The sequence below is a fragment of the Aegilops tauschii genome, chromosome 3, assembly GCF_002575655.3.
Source record: "Aegilops tauschii subsp. strangulata cultivar AL8/78 chromosome 3, Aet v6.0, whole genome shotgun sequence".
NCBI classification, from domain to species: Eukaryota; Viridiplantae; Streptophyta; class Magnoliopsida; order Poales; family Poaceae; genus Aegilops; species Aegilops tauschii.
In genome coordinates, this window is record NC_053037.3 from 495,259,235 (window position 1) to 495,275,414 (window position 16,180).

Consider the following 16,180-nt stretch of genomic DNA (forward strand, 5'->3'; position numbering starts at 1 on the left):
TAAAAATAGTACCAACAACCTTCCCTAGTAAGTTTGGCACCGGTTGCCCATTCACATTTATAGTGCCATCATCTCTAACCAGCCTCTTCCTAACTCCCCTACCCAACTCATTAACCATCTCTGGTGTATAATCCATGTTATCGAACATCTCTTTCTCACCTTCACCTCTACCCCTACCTCTCCCTCTAACTTCTCTCCCTCCCCTTTCTCCTCTACCTCCTCCATCTCTCTGCCGTATGGGTTAACAAGAAAGAAAGAACTCGCAGCGAAGGTGCCAAAGAAGGTGGGAAAACCACCCTTTACAGTGGTAGTAAATGAAGGGAAGATAAACCCATCAAGCTCACTCCGTGTAAAGGTTTTCGTCGATGTCAATCAGCCCTTGGTGAGGTTTGTGTCGATTACTCTCAAAGAGAGGATAAAGTATCTAGTGCACTATGAGAAACTACCAGATTTCTGTTTTTTTGTGGACGTATGGACCATGTGGTGCAAGAATGTAGCGACGACATACATGAGCCAAGTGCTTGTGAGTGGGGAGGCTGGCTCTTATGGAGTAATGATCTGAATGGTAGTTGCAATGGTGGTGGGAGGGGGAGGGGGTGGTTTCGATGATGGATAGTGTCTAGCTTTGGATGACCGGCTCCCGCATCAGTGTCCGCGGACTGGTCCCCGTGTCCGTAGACGAATGCGGTCTCCGGTTTGCGGATCGGTGTTGAAGATGCCCTTATATACCTGCTTCCAAATGATTCATTATTATGTTAAAACTACAAATTATCGCTTTCCTAGGCCACAGGCCAGGTTGAGCCAGGCTTGGCGTTCTTAGCTTGAGCTATGCAAATCCTGACCAAAACTTGACCTAGCCTAGGGTATGCTTGCGTAAATTATGAACTGTTATGTTCTTTTACGTGAACTAACTATTTTATAGCCCTTCTAGGATAGCTCTGTTAGAATATGTATAGGATAGAGATATTTCATTCAAACTGTAATCTATCTCTATCTCCTTTTCTTCCTCTCTCTCGTTACCTCTTGTACCGAACTCTCCCTAAGATCGATCCTTCCCTGATCTCTACTTGTACTCCAAGGCATTGCCAATATATAAACATGCGGTCCGAGACCAAAGGGTTCAATGCTTCCAACCCAATTTACATGGTAATCAGAGCATCTTCCTCCTAGATCGAAGATCGCATCTAGCTACCTTCCCGCGGCCGAGATCATGTCTTCCTCCGTAGCCCTATCTTCCACCACGAGCGCGCTTTCCACCTCCATCTCCTCCACCTTCGCATCATCATCCAGCAGCAGCTCTGTTCCTCTTGTACCGCCATCACAGGAGAAGCTAACAAGGGGAAACTTCCTTCTATGGAAGGCCGTCGTGCTCCCGCAAATCAGAGGCGCACAGATGGAGCACCACCTTGACGGGAAGAGTCCGAAACCACCGGCCACCCTCACCATCACCAAAGATGGCAAAGAAGAACAGGTCGTCAACTTCACCCGAACTCTCTGGTATGCACAGCAGCAACAACTCCAGGGGTATCTGATGGGATCTTTGTCCCGTGAGATCCTTGCTCAAGTTTCCACACTCCAGACGCCGGCCGAAGTATGGAGCGCCATCAACGCCATGTTCGCCGCCCAGAGCCAAAGTCAAGTCATCAACACCCGCATCGAGCTCACGAACCTGAAGAAAGGTAACATGTCCATGGCAGAATATCTTGGCAAAATCAAAACTCTTACAGATGAAGTCGCATGCTGCACCGGAGTCCCTCTTCCCGATCCCGAGATCATCTCCAAGATCATGGCTGGTCTCGTTCTGGATTACAATCCAGTCGTGTCCGCCCTGTCTGCTAGGGTCGAGCCAGTCTTGGTTCAGGAGTTGTACAACCAGCTCTTGAGCTTTGATGCTCGCCTCACTCTCCTTCACGGCACCAACATTAGACAGTCCTCTATCAACTCGCCGGCTCGTGGGTGCGGCCGTGGGCACGGTCACCAGGGACAGAGTCACAACGCCAATGGCGGCGGTCGTGGCCGCGGCAACTACCAGGGTGAGGGCGCTCGTTCTTGTGGTGGCAGCAACTCAGGAGGCGGCAACAATAGCCGCCGTGCTTCCTCAAATCACCGTCCTCGCTGCCAACTGTGCAAGAAGTCGGGCCATGAGGTCATGGACTATTGGCACAGATATGACGAAGACTTCGTCCCCGACGCTCGTCATGCTGCTGCTGCCATCCGTGAAGAAGGAGGAGGAGATGGCATTTGGTACGTGGATTCGGGTGCAACAGATCGTGTCACCAGCGAGTTAGAGCAACTTGCGCTCCGAGAGAGATACCACAGCGGCGACCAGATTCACACCGTGGCAAGTGGTGGAGGTATGGATATTTGTCACATTGGACAAGCTTTCATTAATTCCCCTAATCTCAAACGTGATCTAGTCCTTAAAGACGTCATTCATGTTCCACAAGCTGACAAAAACCTTGCATCTATGTCTCGTCTAGCCACTGAATAATAATGTCTTCCTTGAAACTCACCCTCGTTACTTTTTTATTAAGGACCGGGCAACGAGGGAACTTCTTCATCACGGTAGATGCATTGGAGGGCTCTACCCCATCACATCCGGAGCACTTAGTCGCAAGCGTCGTCAAGTTTATTCTGCCATCAAACCCTCCTTGGCAAGGTGGCATCAAAGATTAGGACACCCATCATCGATCATAGTTAAGCAAGTAGTCAATAAAGACAAACTTTCTTTGTCACACAGTCAAAATAGTGAGTCAGTTTGTGAAGCTTGTCAGTGTGCCAAGAGCCACCAACTTCCTTATCCCAAGTCAAATAGTGTGTCTCATGCTCCTTTAGAGCTTATTTTCAGTGATGTATGGGGTCATGCAAGAGATTCCTTTGGATGAAATAAATACTATGTTAGTTTTATTGACGACTATAGCAAGTTCACTTGGATTTATTTACGCAAATATAAATCTGAAGTCTTCTCTATCTTCCAAGAATTTCAGAAACTTGTTGAAAGGCACTTTAACAGGAAAATTCCTACAGTTCAAAGTGACTGGGGAGGGGAGTACGAAAAACTCAACTCTTTCTTCCGTAGCATAGGCATTCAACACCATGTTTCTTGCCCACATGCTCATCAACAGAACGGTTCTGCCGAGTGCAAACACCGTCACGTTGTTGAAGTTGTCTCTCCCTACTTGCTCATGCGGCCACTAAAATATTGGGATGAAGCGTTTCTTATAGCAACATATCTCATTAATCGTCTTTCCAGTAAAGTCATTGGCAACTCTACTCCATTGGAACGTCTCTATCATCAAAAACCTGACTACAACTCTCTCAAAATATTTGGGTGTGCTTGCTACCCCAATTTACGTCCATATAATCATCATAAACTTGAATTCCGTTCCACTCAATGTGTTTTTCTAGGCTATAGTAACCTACACAAGGGATACAAGTGCCTAGAAATTGCAACTGGACGTATATATATTTCTCGAGATGTAGTTTTTGATGAAACCCTCTTTCCTTTTGCCAAACTTCATCCCAATGAAGGCGCGCTCCTTCGTGCTGAAATAGCACTTCTTCCGGACTTTGACACAATATCTGCTCACGGGGGTGAATTATCTAAAGCTGACCATGTGAACAAATCCACAGAAAATTGCACCTCTAATGATGTTTGTACAGGTGCAGCTCATGATTTTATGTGTCCAGAAACAGCCAACGCAGCCGTCGCTAGCCCCGAGGAGGATCCCTCCAGCAGCAGCAGGCGATCTGGCGTGCGATCCCAGGAAAATCCTGGTGCCAGCGCAATCATTGGCGCACGATCCGAGGAGGATTCCTTCCAGCTGCGGGCGGAGGCGGCTCGTGACCCGGTGGCCGACAACGACAACGTGGAGCCCACCAACCCAGGCGGGGGCGGGGGCGACTCTCCGCTCGCCACGAGTCCACGGCCCGAGGGGGTCGCCGACCAGCCGCCCGACCGCGGCTGGGGCCAGCCCACGGGCTCCGACGCGCACGTCCACCCGCACGGGCTCAGCGGGCGACACGCGGAGCGCCTCGACTGGCGGATCGATCCCGAGGCCGATTTCGCCCGCAGGAGATCTGGCGCGCGATCCCGCGGCGGCTGGGCATGATCAGGCGTCACACAAGGTCTCAATCAGGTATTACTAAGGAAAAATAATACAAAGATGGTACCATCAGGTATGATAAAAAACGTGCTTTCCTCACTACTGCTGGTGAACCAGTTAATCTAGTTGATGCTCTTGCTCATAAAGATTGGAAAGAAGCCATGGATAGTGAGTATGACGCACTTATGAAAAACAAAACGTGGCACCTAGTACCATCAAAAAGTGGAATGAATATCATTGACTGTAAATGGGTGTACAAGATAAAAAAAAGTCTGATGGAAGTATAGACAGGTACATGGCTAGATTAGTTGCTAAGGGTTTTAAGCAAAGGTTTGGCATTGACTATGAGGACACCTTTATCCCAGTTGTTAAATCAGCTACTATTCGACTTGTCTTGTCTATTGTTGTTTCCAGAGGTTGGAGCTTAGACAGCTAGATGTTCAGAACGCGTTCCTTCATGGTGTTCTTGAGGAAGAGGTATTCATGCGGCAGCCACCAGGTTATGAAAACCAGAGTACACCACATTATGTTTGTAAGTTGGATAAAGCATTATATGGTTTAAAACAGGCCCCAAGAGCTTGGTATTCACGATTGAGCATGCAACTACAACAACTTGGATTCGTACCATCCAAGGCAGACACATCCTTGTTCTTTTATAATAAAGGAAATGTCACTATTTTTGTGCTAGTTTATGTTGATGATATTATAGTTGCTAGTTCAAGTTCAAGTGCCACCACTTGTTTGTTTAAGGATCTTAAGTTGGAGTTTGCTCTCAAGGATTTGGGAGATCTTCATTATTTTCTTGGCATAGAGGTCAAACAGATAAGAGATGGTATACTTCTGACACAGGAAAAATACACAGCTGATATACTCAGGAGAGTAGGTTTGGAAAATGTAAACCTGTGAGTACACCTATCTCAACTTCTGAAAAACTTTCTGTTGAAAGTGGAGAGGCACTTGGATCAGAGGATGCAACAAATTACAAGAGTGTTGTGGGTGCCTTGCAATATTTAACACTTACACGACCTGATATTTCTTATGCTGTCAACAAGGTATGTCAGTATTTACATGCTCCTAGCACTACTCATTGGACTGCAGTTAAGAGAATTTTGAGGTATCTTAAGTTTTCAGAGGGACTTGGACTTCAGATTACCAAGTCTTCTTCTATGCTTGTTACTGCCTACTCTGATGCAGACTGGGCAGGATGTATTGATGATAGAAGGTCTACTGGTGGATTTGCTGTATTTCTAGGATCCAATCTTGTGTCATGGAGTGCAAGAAAGCAGGCTACAGTCTCTAGATCTAGTACTGAGGCTGAATACAAAGCTTTGGCAAATGCCACAGCTGAAGTAATGTGGATACAAACACTACTTTATGAGCTTGGAATTAAGACTCCAAAAGCTGCCAGACTATGGTGTGATAATATTGGTGCAACCTATCTGTCAGCTAATCATGTCTTCCATGCACGCACGAAGCATATTGAAGTTGATTTCCACTTTGTCAGAGAAAGAGTAGCTAGAAAGCTTCTCGAGATTTAGTTTATTCCTACTGGAGATCAACTTGCTGATGGCTTCACAAAGCCTCTCACTGTGAGGAGGTTAGATGAGTTTAAGTACAATCTCAACCTTGACCGAAGTTCATGAGGTTTAGATTGAGGGGAGTGTTAGAATACATAGGATAGAGATATTTCATTCAAACTGTAATCTATCTCTATCTCCTTTTCTTCATCTCTCTCGTTACCTCTTGTACCGAACTCTCCCTGAGATCGATCCTTCCCTGATCTCTACTTGTACTCCAAAGCATTGCCAATATATAAACATGCGGCCCGAGACCAAAGGGTTCAACGCTTCCAACCCAATTTACAAACTCGTCATTGTCAAATTTCTTGCCAATTTCGCCGTCCACTCACATCCCCACCACCCCACATAATATTTCCTTTAAGTTTTGAGGCGAACTATGAACCATTGACACAATTATGTGAGATCAAACTTTTTAAAGGTACAAAACATGTTAAAAAATTATGAAAATATTTACAGACACACATCCATGTTTGATGTACAACCTCAAAAGGTTTCAGTTTCTAATTTGAACTAACTTAGAGAATAAAGAAAAAGACAAAATCAGATGTGAATAGTGTCAAATACTATTCACCTAAAGTTGACACTACTCATAGCTTAATTTGACTTTTTTTTAAGTTGTAGGCATACCCCGCTGGTGTTGTAAAAAATAAAATCTGAATTTTCGAATTGTCTAAATATGAAATTTTGGGGTTGATCCTACGATCTCACCTAAAAGGCAGATCCCGTGTGTCAGCGTGTTTATGCAGTTTCCTCGACTGTAAATGGTTGACATTTGCTTAATACTATAATATAATTCAGCTGAGGAATCTCTGCCCCCTTTATTATGAAAAAAGAACTCTGCATAATTCCCACGGAGCATTCCACATCGGCACAATTAGACGACATCTGATGCTCGTAGTACAACTAACTAATTGACGAGGCACCACCACGCAGCCGATAAGCTCTAAACGGCGGGCGCCGCATGGACCACGGTTCACTCATAAGACACATGCCATTTTCCGTCGATGTACGGCAGTCCCCATGGCCTTTCCGATTCAGAGAACCGGAGCTGCTACGGACGGACAGCGACCGCACTCCCGCTCATCGCGCGCCGCGCGTGGCGCGATCACGATCGACGACGATGCCACCACCACCACCGGTGCGTTCGGCTGTGCTGGGGCGGCGTACGTGGAGGCCCCCGCGGCCGTCGGTACGTTAGGTCAGATCCCGCCGTTAACCCGCCTGGGGCCCTGCACGGAAGTCGCTTACCCGCCTTTTCGCCGGCTACGCCCTTCGTGCTCTATCCACTGCCGCCGAGAATCACGAGCTGTCGCCGTGGCACGGGCGGCGCTCGTGTTTCGGATGCCCGGGTTCGTTAGTTTCTGAAACATTCCGTAGGATTCCTTCACTGCGAGCGAAGGCAACAGAGTACCTGGACTCCTTGAAAGATTCTAGAAGCAAAATCCTAGCCTTCCGAGTTACGACAACCAAGTGGTACAGTATAATGGCCCTGTTTGGATACTCTAACTCAGTTAGAAATTAGAGTTAGATTCTAACCCTGAACCAACCTTAAACTAACTCTAACCAAAGAGATGTTTGGATGGCAGGGTTAGATTGACAATAAATGCTCTTTCTCAATCATTTGGCTACTTTGGACCCTATTTCCTGCCGGATTTGGCGGAGCGAGCCCTGGCCGAGAGCTGCGCTGGCCGAGGCAGACGGAGACGCGCCTGACAAGGAGCCGCGCTGGCCTCTCGTGCAGCCCGCCGGCCGAATCCGTCGTCCCTGCGTAAGGAGCCGCGCTGGCCGAGGCCGGCGGGGACGGGTTGCGCAAGGAGTCGTGACTGCTTACCGGTGGGCGGACGGCCGCGGGGAGACGAGGGGGTTGGAACGGGAGGATAGGGCGGGGCTGCTTACCGGCGGCGGACGGGAGCGCAGATACGGCGAGGTGCCTTCACGGGCGGTGCGAGAGTGAGGGAGGGAGAGGACGAGAAACTTCGAGGAAGTGCGGAGGGATCTGCTGCGGGGAGAGCGAGAAAAAAAGATGTTTTTTTAGTGGTCCCGAGGAGAACTAACCCAAATAAGCACCTCTTGGGTGGGTTAGATTTTTTGGATGGGTTAGATACATCTAACCCAAACTAACCCTTCTGTTTAGATATATTTGGGTTAGTTGAGTCCAAACTAATCCAAACTAACTCTAACCTATGGATCCAAACAGGGCCAGTGGGTGGCTGATCTAAAGCAGGACCCGCCGCGCATGCATGAACTGCATGCAACTGGGTAACTAGCCAACTAGGCAACCGGGTATCTAGCCAACTGGACTAAGTTGACGGCAGAGTTGAAACTTGAATGGACACTGAACAACGAGTGAAATGGGCCGTCAGAAATTCATATTCCGGGAAGAAGAACCGAATCGTGTGATTGGCATGCGACGGTGACGGGTGATTGCTGATTTAACCGATGGCTCGTGTCCGTCGCTGTTTGGCCAACTTTGGCAGAGGGGTGCTTTATTCTGTGATGGTTGATGGCCACTTGAGAAGTGGAGTCATATTACGCGTTGCTCGTGTCTGGCTTTACCATCTTAATCTATAAAGGGGATAGTGTGTGCGACAACACTAGAACTAAAGATACAAACGACGCTAGCCTTTGCACAAAGTAACACCAACCAAAAAGAAATCAAGACCAACAAATCTCCTGAGGTTGACCAACTCCCATCATTTGTTTCCGGCACCACCATAACGGCCATCAAAGGAGAAAATGACGGCCTCCTCACCCGAGCTCGAAGCGGCTCCATCGTTGCTGATATGAAGCTTTGCGGATCTTCAAGGTGGCTCACCGAAGGCGAAGCCATTGCCGTTGAACAAATATGACGAGGGCAACACGCCGGACACACTATCGAACTCCAAATATGGCACCCCCACACGACTAAGACGTCATAGGATGAAAAACCATACCTGCCAGCCACGAATCACGAACTCATGACACGTTCCACCATCTTTCAGATGCCGCGGATGCAGACCACAATCTGCATCCGCTCCCGGATTACCTTCCAAACTCCACACCGGCGCTGGAGCAAACGTAGTTACAACGGCAGAGCTCGAGGACACAAGTCCACCACGAGGATACAGCCGCTGGCACGTGATCCTTGCTTGAACATACTAGTTTCCAAATCCATCCTCAACCATAGGGCCGATCATCTCATCGGAGAAGGATCTGAAGCTTCTTTATTCAGCGTTGTCGTCACCACCGCCGAAGCCAGGACGATGAACGGCCCAAAAACCTAAGCTAATAGGGCCTAAAACCAAAAGCTACACGATCTGCACGCGTGGATCCGGCGATCCCCCTCACCACCGACGACCGAGTGAAAGTGCAACTAATCCCCGGGTGGTTTTTGTAATTCATAACAATATATAGTTCATTGAACTATTATCCTTTCAAGATAAATATTTCAGGATGTTCAATGATTGGCATGGCATAGACTAGAGATGTGGACCCCTCAAAATGCTGAGGACAACGATTGGAAAAAGCTCAAGACTCTTCATCTTTATTTTCGTGATCCAAGATCACATTGAGTCCATAGGAAAGCCAATACTATTAAAAGAGGATAATGTGTTGCTTAATGGTCTACTTGCTTAAATGCTTAGTGATATTGCTCCAAAACCCTCAACCACTTTCTCCATCCAAATTTGTCCAAACCCAAAACTCCAACTCGGCCCCATCGATTCTTTCTACCCGCAGCCACCGAGTTCATATGACATAGCCACTGCCAGAAACCTGAACAGTTCGGTCTCACCGATACGGATCTCGGTCTCACCGAGATGGCCTTGCCAGCGCTCTGTGACTTGTTGCATTCATTTCGGTCTCACCGAGTTGGCTTGACGGACTCTCTGTTGCTTATTGCTTCACTTCAGTCTCACCGAGTTGATGCAATCGGCGCCACTGTCGGTGTCAAAACCGGTGGATCTCGGGTAGGGGGTCCCAAACTGTGCGTCTAAGGCGGATGGTAACAGGAGGCGGGGGACACAATGTTTACCCAGGTTCGGGCCCTCTCGATGGAGGTAATACCCTACTTCCTACTTGATTGATCTTGATGATATGAGTATTACAAGAGTTGATCTACCACGAGATCGTAGAGGCTAAACCCTAGAAGCTAGCCTATGATTATGATTGTTGTTGTCCTACGGACTAAACCCTCCGGCTTATATAGACACCGGAAGGGGCTAGGGTTACACAAAGTCGGTTACAAGGGAGGAGATCTACATATCCGAATTGCCAAGCTTGCCTTCCACGCAAAGGAGAGTCCCATCCGGACACGGGACGAAGTCTTCAATCTTGTATCTTCATAGTCCAACAGTCCGACCAAAGTATATAGTCCGACAGTCCGAGGACCCCCTTATCCAGGACTCCCTCGGTAGCCCCTGAACCAGGCTTCAATGATGATGAGTCCGGCGCGCAGATCGTCTTCGGCATTGCAAGGCGGGTTCCTCTTCCGAATACCCCATAGAAGATTTTGAACACAAGGATCGTGTCCGGCTCTGCAAAACAAATTCCACATACCACCGTAGAGAGTACAATATTCCACAAATCTAATCTGCCGACAACTTTTCATAACGGGGCATCCTGCCATGGTCCGGTCCTTACGAACAGTTTTTCCCAGCCTGCCACTGCACGTGTTGCGAGGCGGTTTTCTTGACACGTCTTGTCGAAGCAGAGATCGTGTCCCCTTATCACAGGATTCTCATCAATACGGGTGTGGGTAACCCAATCGCGCCTGCTGGTATGACTCCTCGATTTTAAGCAAGTCCCGAACGGCCACGCGGAGGACGCTTAATATTCACCCTCTTTATAAGGCCTGTCCTTTTCTTCTCGCGCTCGATCCTTCCCTTCCCTCACCTCGAATTCCAACACCCAAGGCTCAGGCTAAGCGCTTCGGACCTTCAATCATGTCCGGATCCAACCTTCAAGGCCGGTGGATGGCCTCCTCTGTCACAAAGGAGGACATCAAGAAGCTAAGAGAAGCCAGGTATCTGACCGCCGAAATCTCGCACAGGCTGCCTGCTCAAGGGCAGGTCATCCCCACTCCCGAACCCAATGAGAGTGTCGTATTTGTTTCCCACTTCCTCCGAGGGCTAGGTTTTAGTCTTGATCCCTTTGTTAGAGGGCTTATGTTCTATTACGGGCTCGATTTTCATGATCTGGCTCCGGATTCCATCCTTCACATCTCGTCGTTCATCGTCGTGTGTGAGGCCTTCCTCCGCATCACCCCACACTTCGGCTTATGGCTCAAGACCTTCAATGTGAAGCCGAAGATGATCGATGGGCAACATGCAGAATGCGGAGGTGCCATAATTAGCAAAGGCGTCGATGCTCCATGGCCAAAGGGTTCCTTCCCGGAGATGTGCAACTTATGGTAGTGGGAGTGGTTTTACAGCATAGCTCCCCGAAGTACTAAGTGGGTAGCTGCCCCCGCCTTCCGTTCGGGCTCCCCGCCACAACTGGCGTCATGGGTCAACAAGGGGCTGGACTGGGGGCCAGTTAATGACGTGCCGACATTGCAGAGTCGCATCCGAGATCTCCTCAAGAGAGATGTCAGCCTTGTCAAGGTAATGCAAGTCATGCTAGTTCGTCGGGTCCTGCCATGCCAACGTCGACCCCTCCGTATGTGGGAGTTCAACCCGGAAGGACCGCGAACTATTCAGCAATTCTTCGGCGTGACGCTCGAAGAGATGTATGGATTGTTCTTCGGATCATGAATAAAGTGTCCGGACACCACCGAGGATGCGGGTCTGAACTGCAATCATCCAGATACCCACGTAAGTAATTCTGCGGCCGAACATGCCGTCTTTTTATTTGTCACAACATCATTCTGAAAAAATCGCTCTTTGAACAGGACTGGATAAAAAAGGCGAAGATGATCAGGTGTTTGGCCCCCCTTCCCGAAGGCTCACCGGATCCCGTACTAGCCAGGATGCTTGAGCACGCACCGTATCAGGTGCCATCAGAGGAAGATAAAGGGAGGAATAAAGAAGCCGAAAGCGGGCCTCACGCATTACTCATCCAAACCGGGGGAATTAGTGTCCCCATGAAGGAGGATAATCGGGGAGAAGAATCTAAAATTCCCTCTCCCCAAGGAAGAAAAAGGACCGCCTCTGAAGACTTGGAAACAAGGGTTTCCAAACGGGGGAAGAAACCTTCGCCAGGGGGCCCTGCCCCGGAGGGCACCCTTACCGTACAGTGCCCGCAAGGGGATCAACCCTCCACCGAGCTGTAAGTGAACAAGAGTACTTTTGGTAAATATATCCTGCTTCATCTCCGAGGACAATAACCGAGACGTATGTCTTGCAGTTCGGATCGTAGCCCTTCTCGACAGAGTTCGTCGTCGGGGATCTTCTTCCGGAGATGATGGAGAGCGAAACGCCCCCCTGTCTCCCCGCCTCATGATGCGGACGACCATGAGGTGTCGTCACGGAGGATTTCTCCTGATCCGCCAAGGCCAGAAGGTAACCCTTCGGCCACCCGAAGTCCGGAGTATTCGGCTCCTAAGGAGAACAACAGAAAGGATCCGGGACCGTCCGGTGCACAACCGGACGCACTGATGGGTCTTCTGGAGCAAGCGGCTATCTCGAAGGCGCATCGTACTTTGATGGGTGCGGTGGTTGAGAGGATTTCATCCGCCAAAAATGGGTTGCATGAAGCTTTTATGAGCCTGCTAAAAGGCTTTGAGGTACGCAAAGTAATATATATATTTTTTGACGGTACCGCACACGCTAGGTGTGCCCTATACAGATAGTAGCCCCTGAGACTCTGGTTGCTGTCCAAAGGCGGCACACAAAGGATCATAGTCCCAGGTAATGATCATGCTGCTTTCATGTGCAGGCGGCTGAGGGTCCGGTGGCTGGCCGGACTGGTGAGTTTGCCGAACTGAGGCGGCAACTTGATGCGGCAGATACCGACATCGTGCTTGTAAACAAGCGACTTGACGAGGCACAGGTTATGTATTCTCCGGTGGTCAACAAATATTAAGAGGAGCATGATGCTAGTATCTATAATATGCTGTGACTGCAGATGGAGCTGCCGCCGTGGAGACCCTTCGGGCGGAGCTTGCCCGAGCCAAGGAACAAGCCAGGAGAAGTGATGCGGCCGCCCTAAAGGCGGTCGAAGAGTTAAGAGCCGAACAGGCTGCTCATCGCCAGAGCGAAGATAAAATAGCCAAGATGGAAAGGAAAGCCAAGCGAAGGCGGGGGACCGGTATGAGCTTCTTGAAAAGGAAAGCCAAGCGAAGGCGGCGGACCTAAAGAAAGCCATGGTAGCAGCCAAGGAAACCCGCTCTAAAATCATAGCGGCGAAGGAGGAGCTTCGTCAAGCCGGAGATATCACGGCTGGGAAGCCGTTTTTGTTTCGGACGAAGTTCGGAGATCCAAAGTATGCCCCTCTGGATCAATTATGGAGTGCTGCAGACGCATACTTGGACTTGGTAACGAGTGTTGCTGATGCGACTGAGTTTTTCAAAGATCAAAAAGATCACGAAGTGGAAAAATTGTTCTGGTCGCAGTTCAGTGCTCCAACGCGTCCGTTGCTGTTAAATGAGCAAATGGCCAAGTGGGCTGAGCTCCATAGGTTGTCCGGGCTTGCCATGAGGTCTGTTGTGGATCATTTTTGGCCGGAAGGACCAAGGCCGAATAGTTATTATGGTTTAGTGCAACGATTCCTTGGTGCTGTGCCGCATATCGACGCTGTAAAGAGGTCGGCGTGCATAGAGGGTGCGCGGATGGCTCTTGCCCGTGTTAAGACATACTGGGCAGAGATGGAGGCCAGTGCTATTGCAACCCGGGGTCCGGCCGTAGGCCAGGTCTCGGCCGAGCACTATTTTGAAGAAGTCCTAGAAGGCGCTCGTTTAATAGAGGCTCAGTGCTCGAAGAGTATGATGTTCGAGTGACATGTATCCCAATTGTAAAAACGATGCTATTTGGATTATAAAGGTTGTGTTTATACTTTTGCCTGAAAGTATTATGATGCCTCCTGTGCGGCCGTTTATGTATGTATATAACCTGAAAGTTTGCAGTCGTCGGCTTCAGCCCCCACGCATATAATGCGGGGGTGTTCGGAAAAGCGCGTATTCACACTTGATCCAACGTCTTGGTCCATTAAGGAGGTGATAGCGCGGCGAACAAGGCAATCGAACTATATTGCTTTAACACTTTCACTTAGCCATAGGAGTTTGATGGTGGGGCTACTATATAGCCTCTGGTACTTCCGCGCTTATCCGAATACGGTGCGCGTACATACACGACCGGAAAGCCGGTCCTTCGTTAATGCGGAGGAATCGTGAAGATTCCGCTGAGTCCTCGAGTGGTTGACCAGTCTCGCGCTTTATCATGACAGTCGGTTTTTGGCTTTCTCTACTGAGGTGCTCATCCAGATGAACCAGGGCACAATTGCAGCAGTTCTCCCGGTGCCACCTTAGCCGATAGAGCGGAACATAAGGTAGCAAAACACGGGAGCCGGGCAAACCCAACTATTGACCAAAGACATGATTCGGAGCTGATGCATATAAGGCCAAACTCGCGACGCCGAACACTCCCTAAGGTATTCGGACTTTACAACATATACCGGGCTGAGTAACGCCCTTGATAATGAACCCTGAATTTCCAGGTACATGCATTAGTCTGACGTGGTGAAATGCAAATAACACCAGCATCCCTCTCAGTTGTGTTGAGTATCCGGAGGGTGTGAAGCAATAAAAGACAATAAGAAAGGTTTACACAGGGTCTTAATCTAAAAAGAAACCTTTGAGCGGGACCCTGCTGCACGTCTGCGCCTGTGTGTCCATTGTGCCGTATCCTGGAAGGGTGTAGCACGATTATCATCTGTAAAAGAGAAAAACCCAGGCGAAAGTCTTTGTGCGAAAAATTGGTTATTCTTAATAAACCATTAAAATTCAATCTAAATAAGGTCAAGCCGAACTGCAGTCCTTTTTATATGCGGGAAGCCCCTAGCACCACCTATGGGGGTATATCCATCGACCCAATCTCAGGTTTATCTGAGCTGTTACAGTTAGTGGTGCGCCGGACTCATCTAGTCGTGTCCGCGGTCTTGTCGACCGATCATTTATTCTGGTTAGAGAGGCCGTTCAATGTTTGGCTGCTAGAGCCGCCACACATTCTTCCTCACGTAAGAAATGCTCTGCGTTTCCGCTAACTATGATGATGCTGTTGGGGAACGTAGTAATTTCAAAAAAATTCCTACGCACACGCAAGATCATGGTGATGCATAGCAACGAGAGGGGAGAGTGTTGTCCACGTACCCTCGTAGACCGAAAGCGGAAGCGTTATCACAACGCGGTTGATGTAGTCGTACGTCTTCACGATCCGACCGATCAAGTACCGAACGCACGGCACCTCCGAGTTCTACACACGTTCAGCTCGATGACGTCCCTCGAACTCCGATCCAGCCGAGTGTTGAGGGAGAGTTTCGTCAGCACGATGGCGTGGTGACGATGATGATGTTCCACCGATGCAGGGCTTCGCCTAAGCTCCGCAACGGTATTATCGAGGTGTAATATGGTGGAGGGGGGCACCGCACACGGCTAAGAGATCTCAAGGATCAATTGTTGTGTCTCTGGGGTGCCCCCTGCCCCCGTATATAAAGGAGCAAGGGGGAGGCAGCCGGCCAAGGGGAGAGGCGCGCCATAGGGGGGAGTCCTACTCCCACCGGGAGTAGGACTCCTCCTTTCCTTGTGGGAGTAGGAGAAGGGAAGGGGGAAGGAAAAAGAAGGAAGGGTGCGCCCCCCTTCCCTAGTCCAATTCGGACCAGACCATGGGGAGGGGTGCGGCCACCTTTTGAGGCCTTTCTCTCCTTTCCCGTATGGCCCATTAAGGCCCAATACGAATTCCCGTAACTCTCCGGTACTCCGAAAAATACCCGAATCACTCGGAACCTTTCCGAAGTCCGAATATAGTCGTCCAATATATCGATTTTTACGTCTCGACCATTTCGAGACTCCTCGTCATATCCCCGATCTCATCCGGGACTCCGAACTCCTTCGGTACATCAAAACTCAATAAAACTGTCATCGTAACGTTAAGCGTGCGGACCCTACGGGTTCGAGAACTATGTAGACATGACCGAGACACGTCTCCGGTCAATAACCAATAGCGGGACCTGGATGCCCATATTGGCTCCCACATATTCTACGAAGATCTTTATCGGTCAGACCGCATAACAACATACGTTGTTCCCTTTGTCACCGGTATGTTACTTGCCCGAGATTTGATCGTCGGTATCTCGATACCTAGTTCAATCTCGTACCGGCAAGTCTCTTTACTCGTTCCATAACACATCATCCGGCAACTAACTCATTAGTCACAATGCTTGCAAGGCTTATAGTGATGTGCATTACCGAGTGGGCCCAGAGATACCTCTCCGACAATTGGAGTGACAAATCCTAATCTCGAAATACGCCAACCCAATAAGTACCTTTGGAGACACCTGTAGAGCACCTTTATAATCACCCAT

General features: G+C 49.1%; 1 pseudogene; it reads left to right on the forward strand.

Moving 5' to 3' along the window:
• Positions 1 to 1,393: 1,393 nt before the first annotated feature.
• On the forward strand, positions 1,394 to 5,749 carry LOC141043047 (uncharacterized; annotated as a pseudogene).
• The last annotated feature ends 10,431 nt before the right edge of the window (positions 5,750 to 16,180 follow it).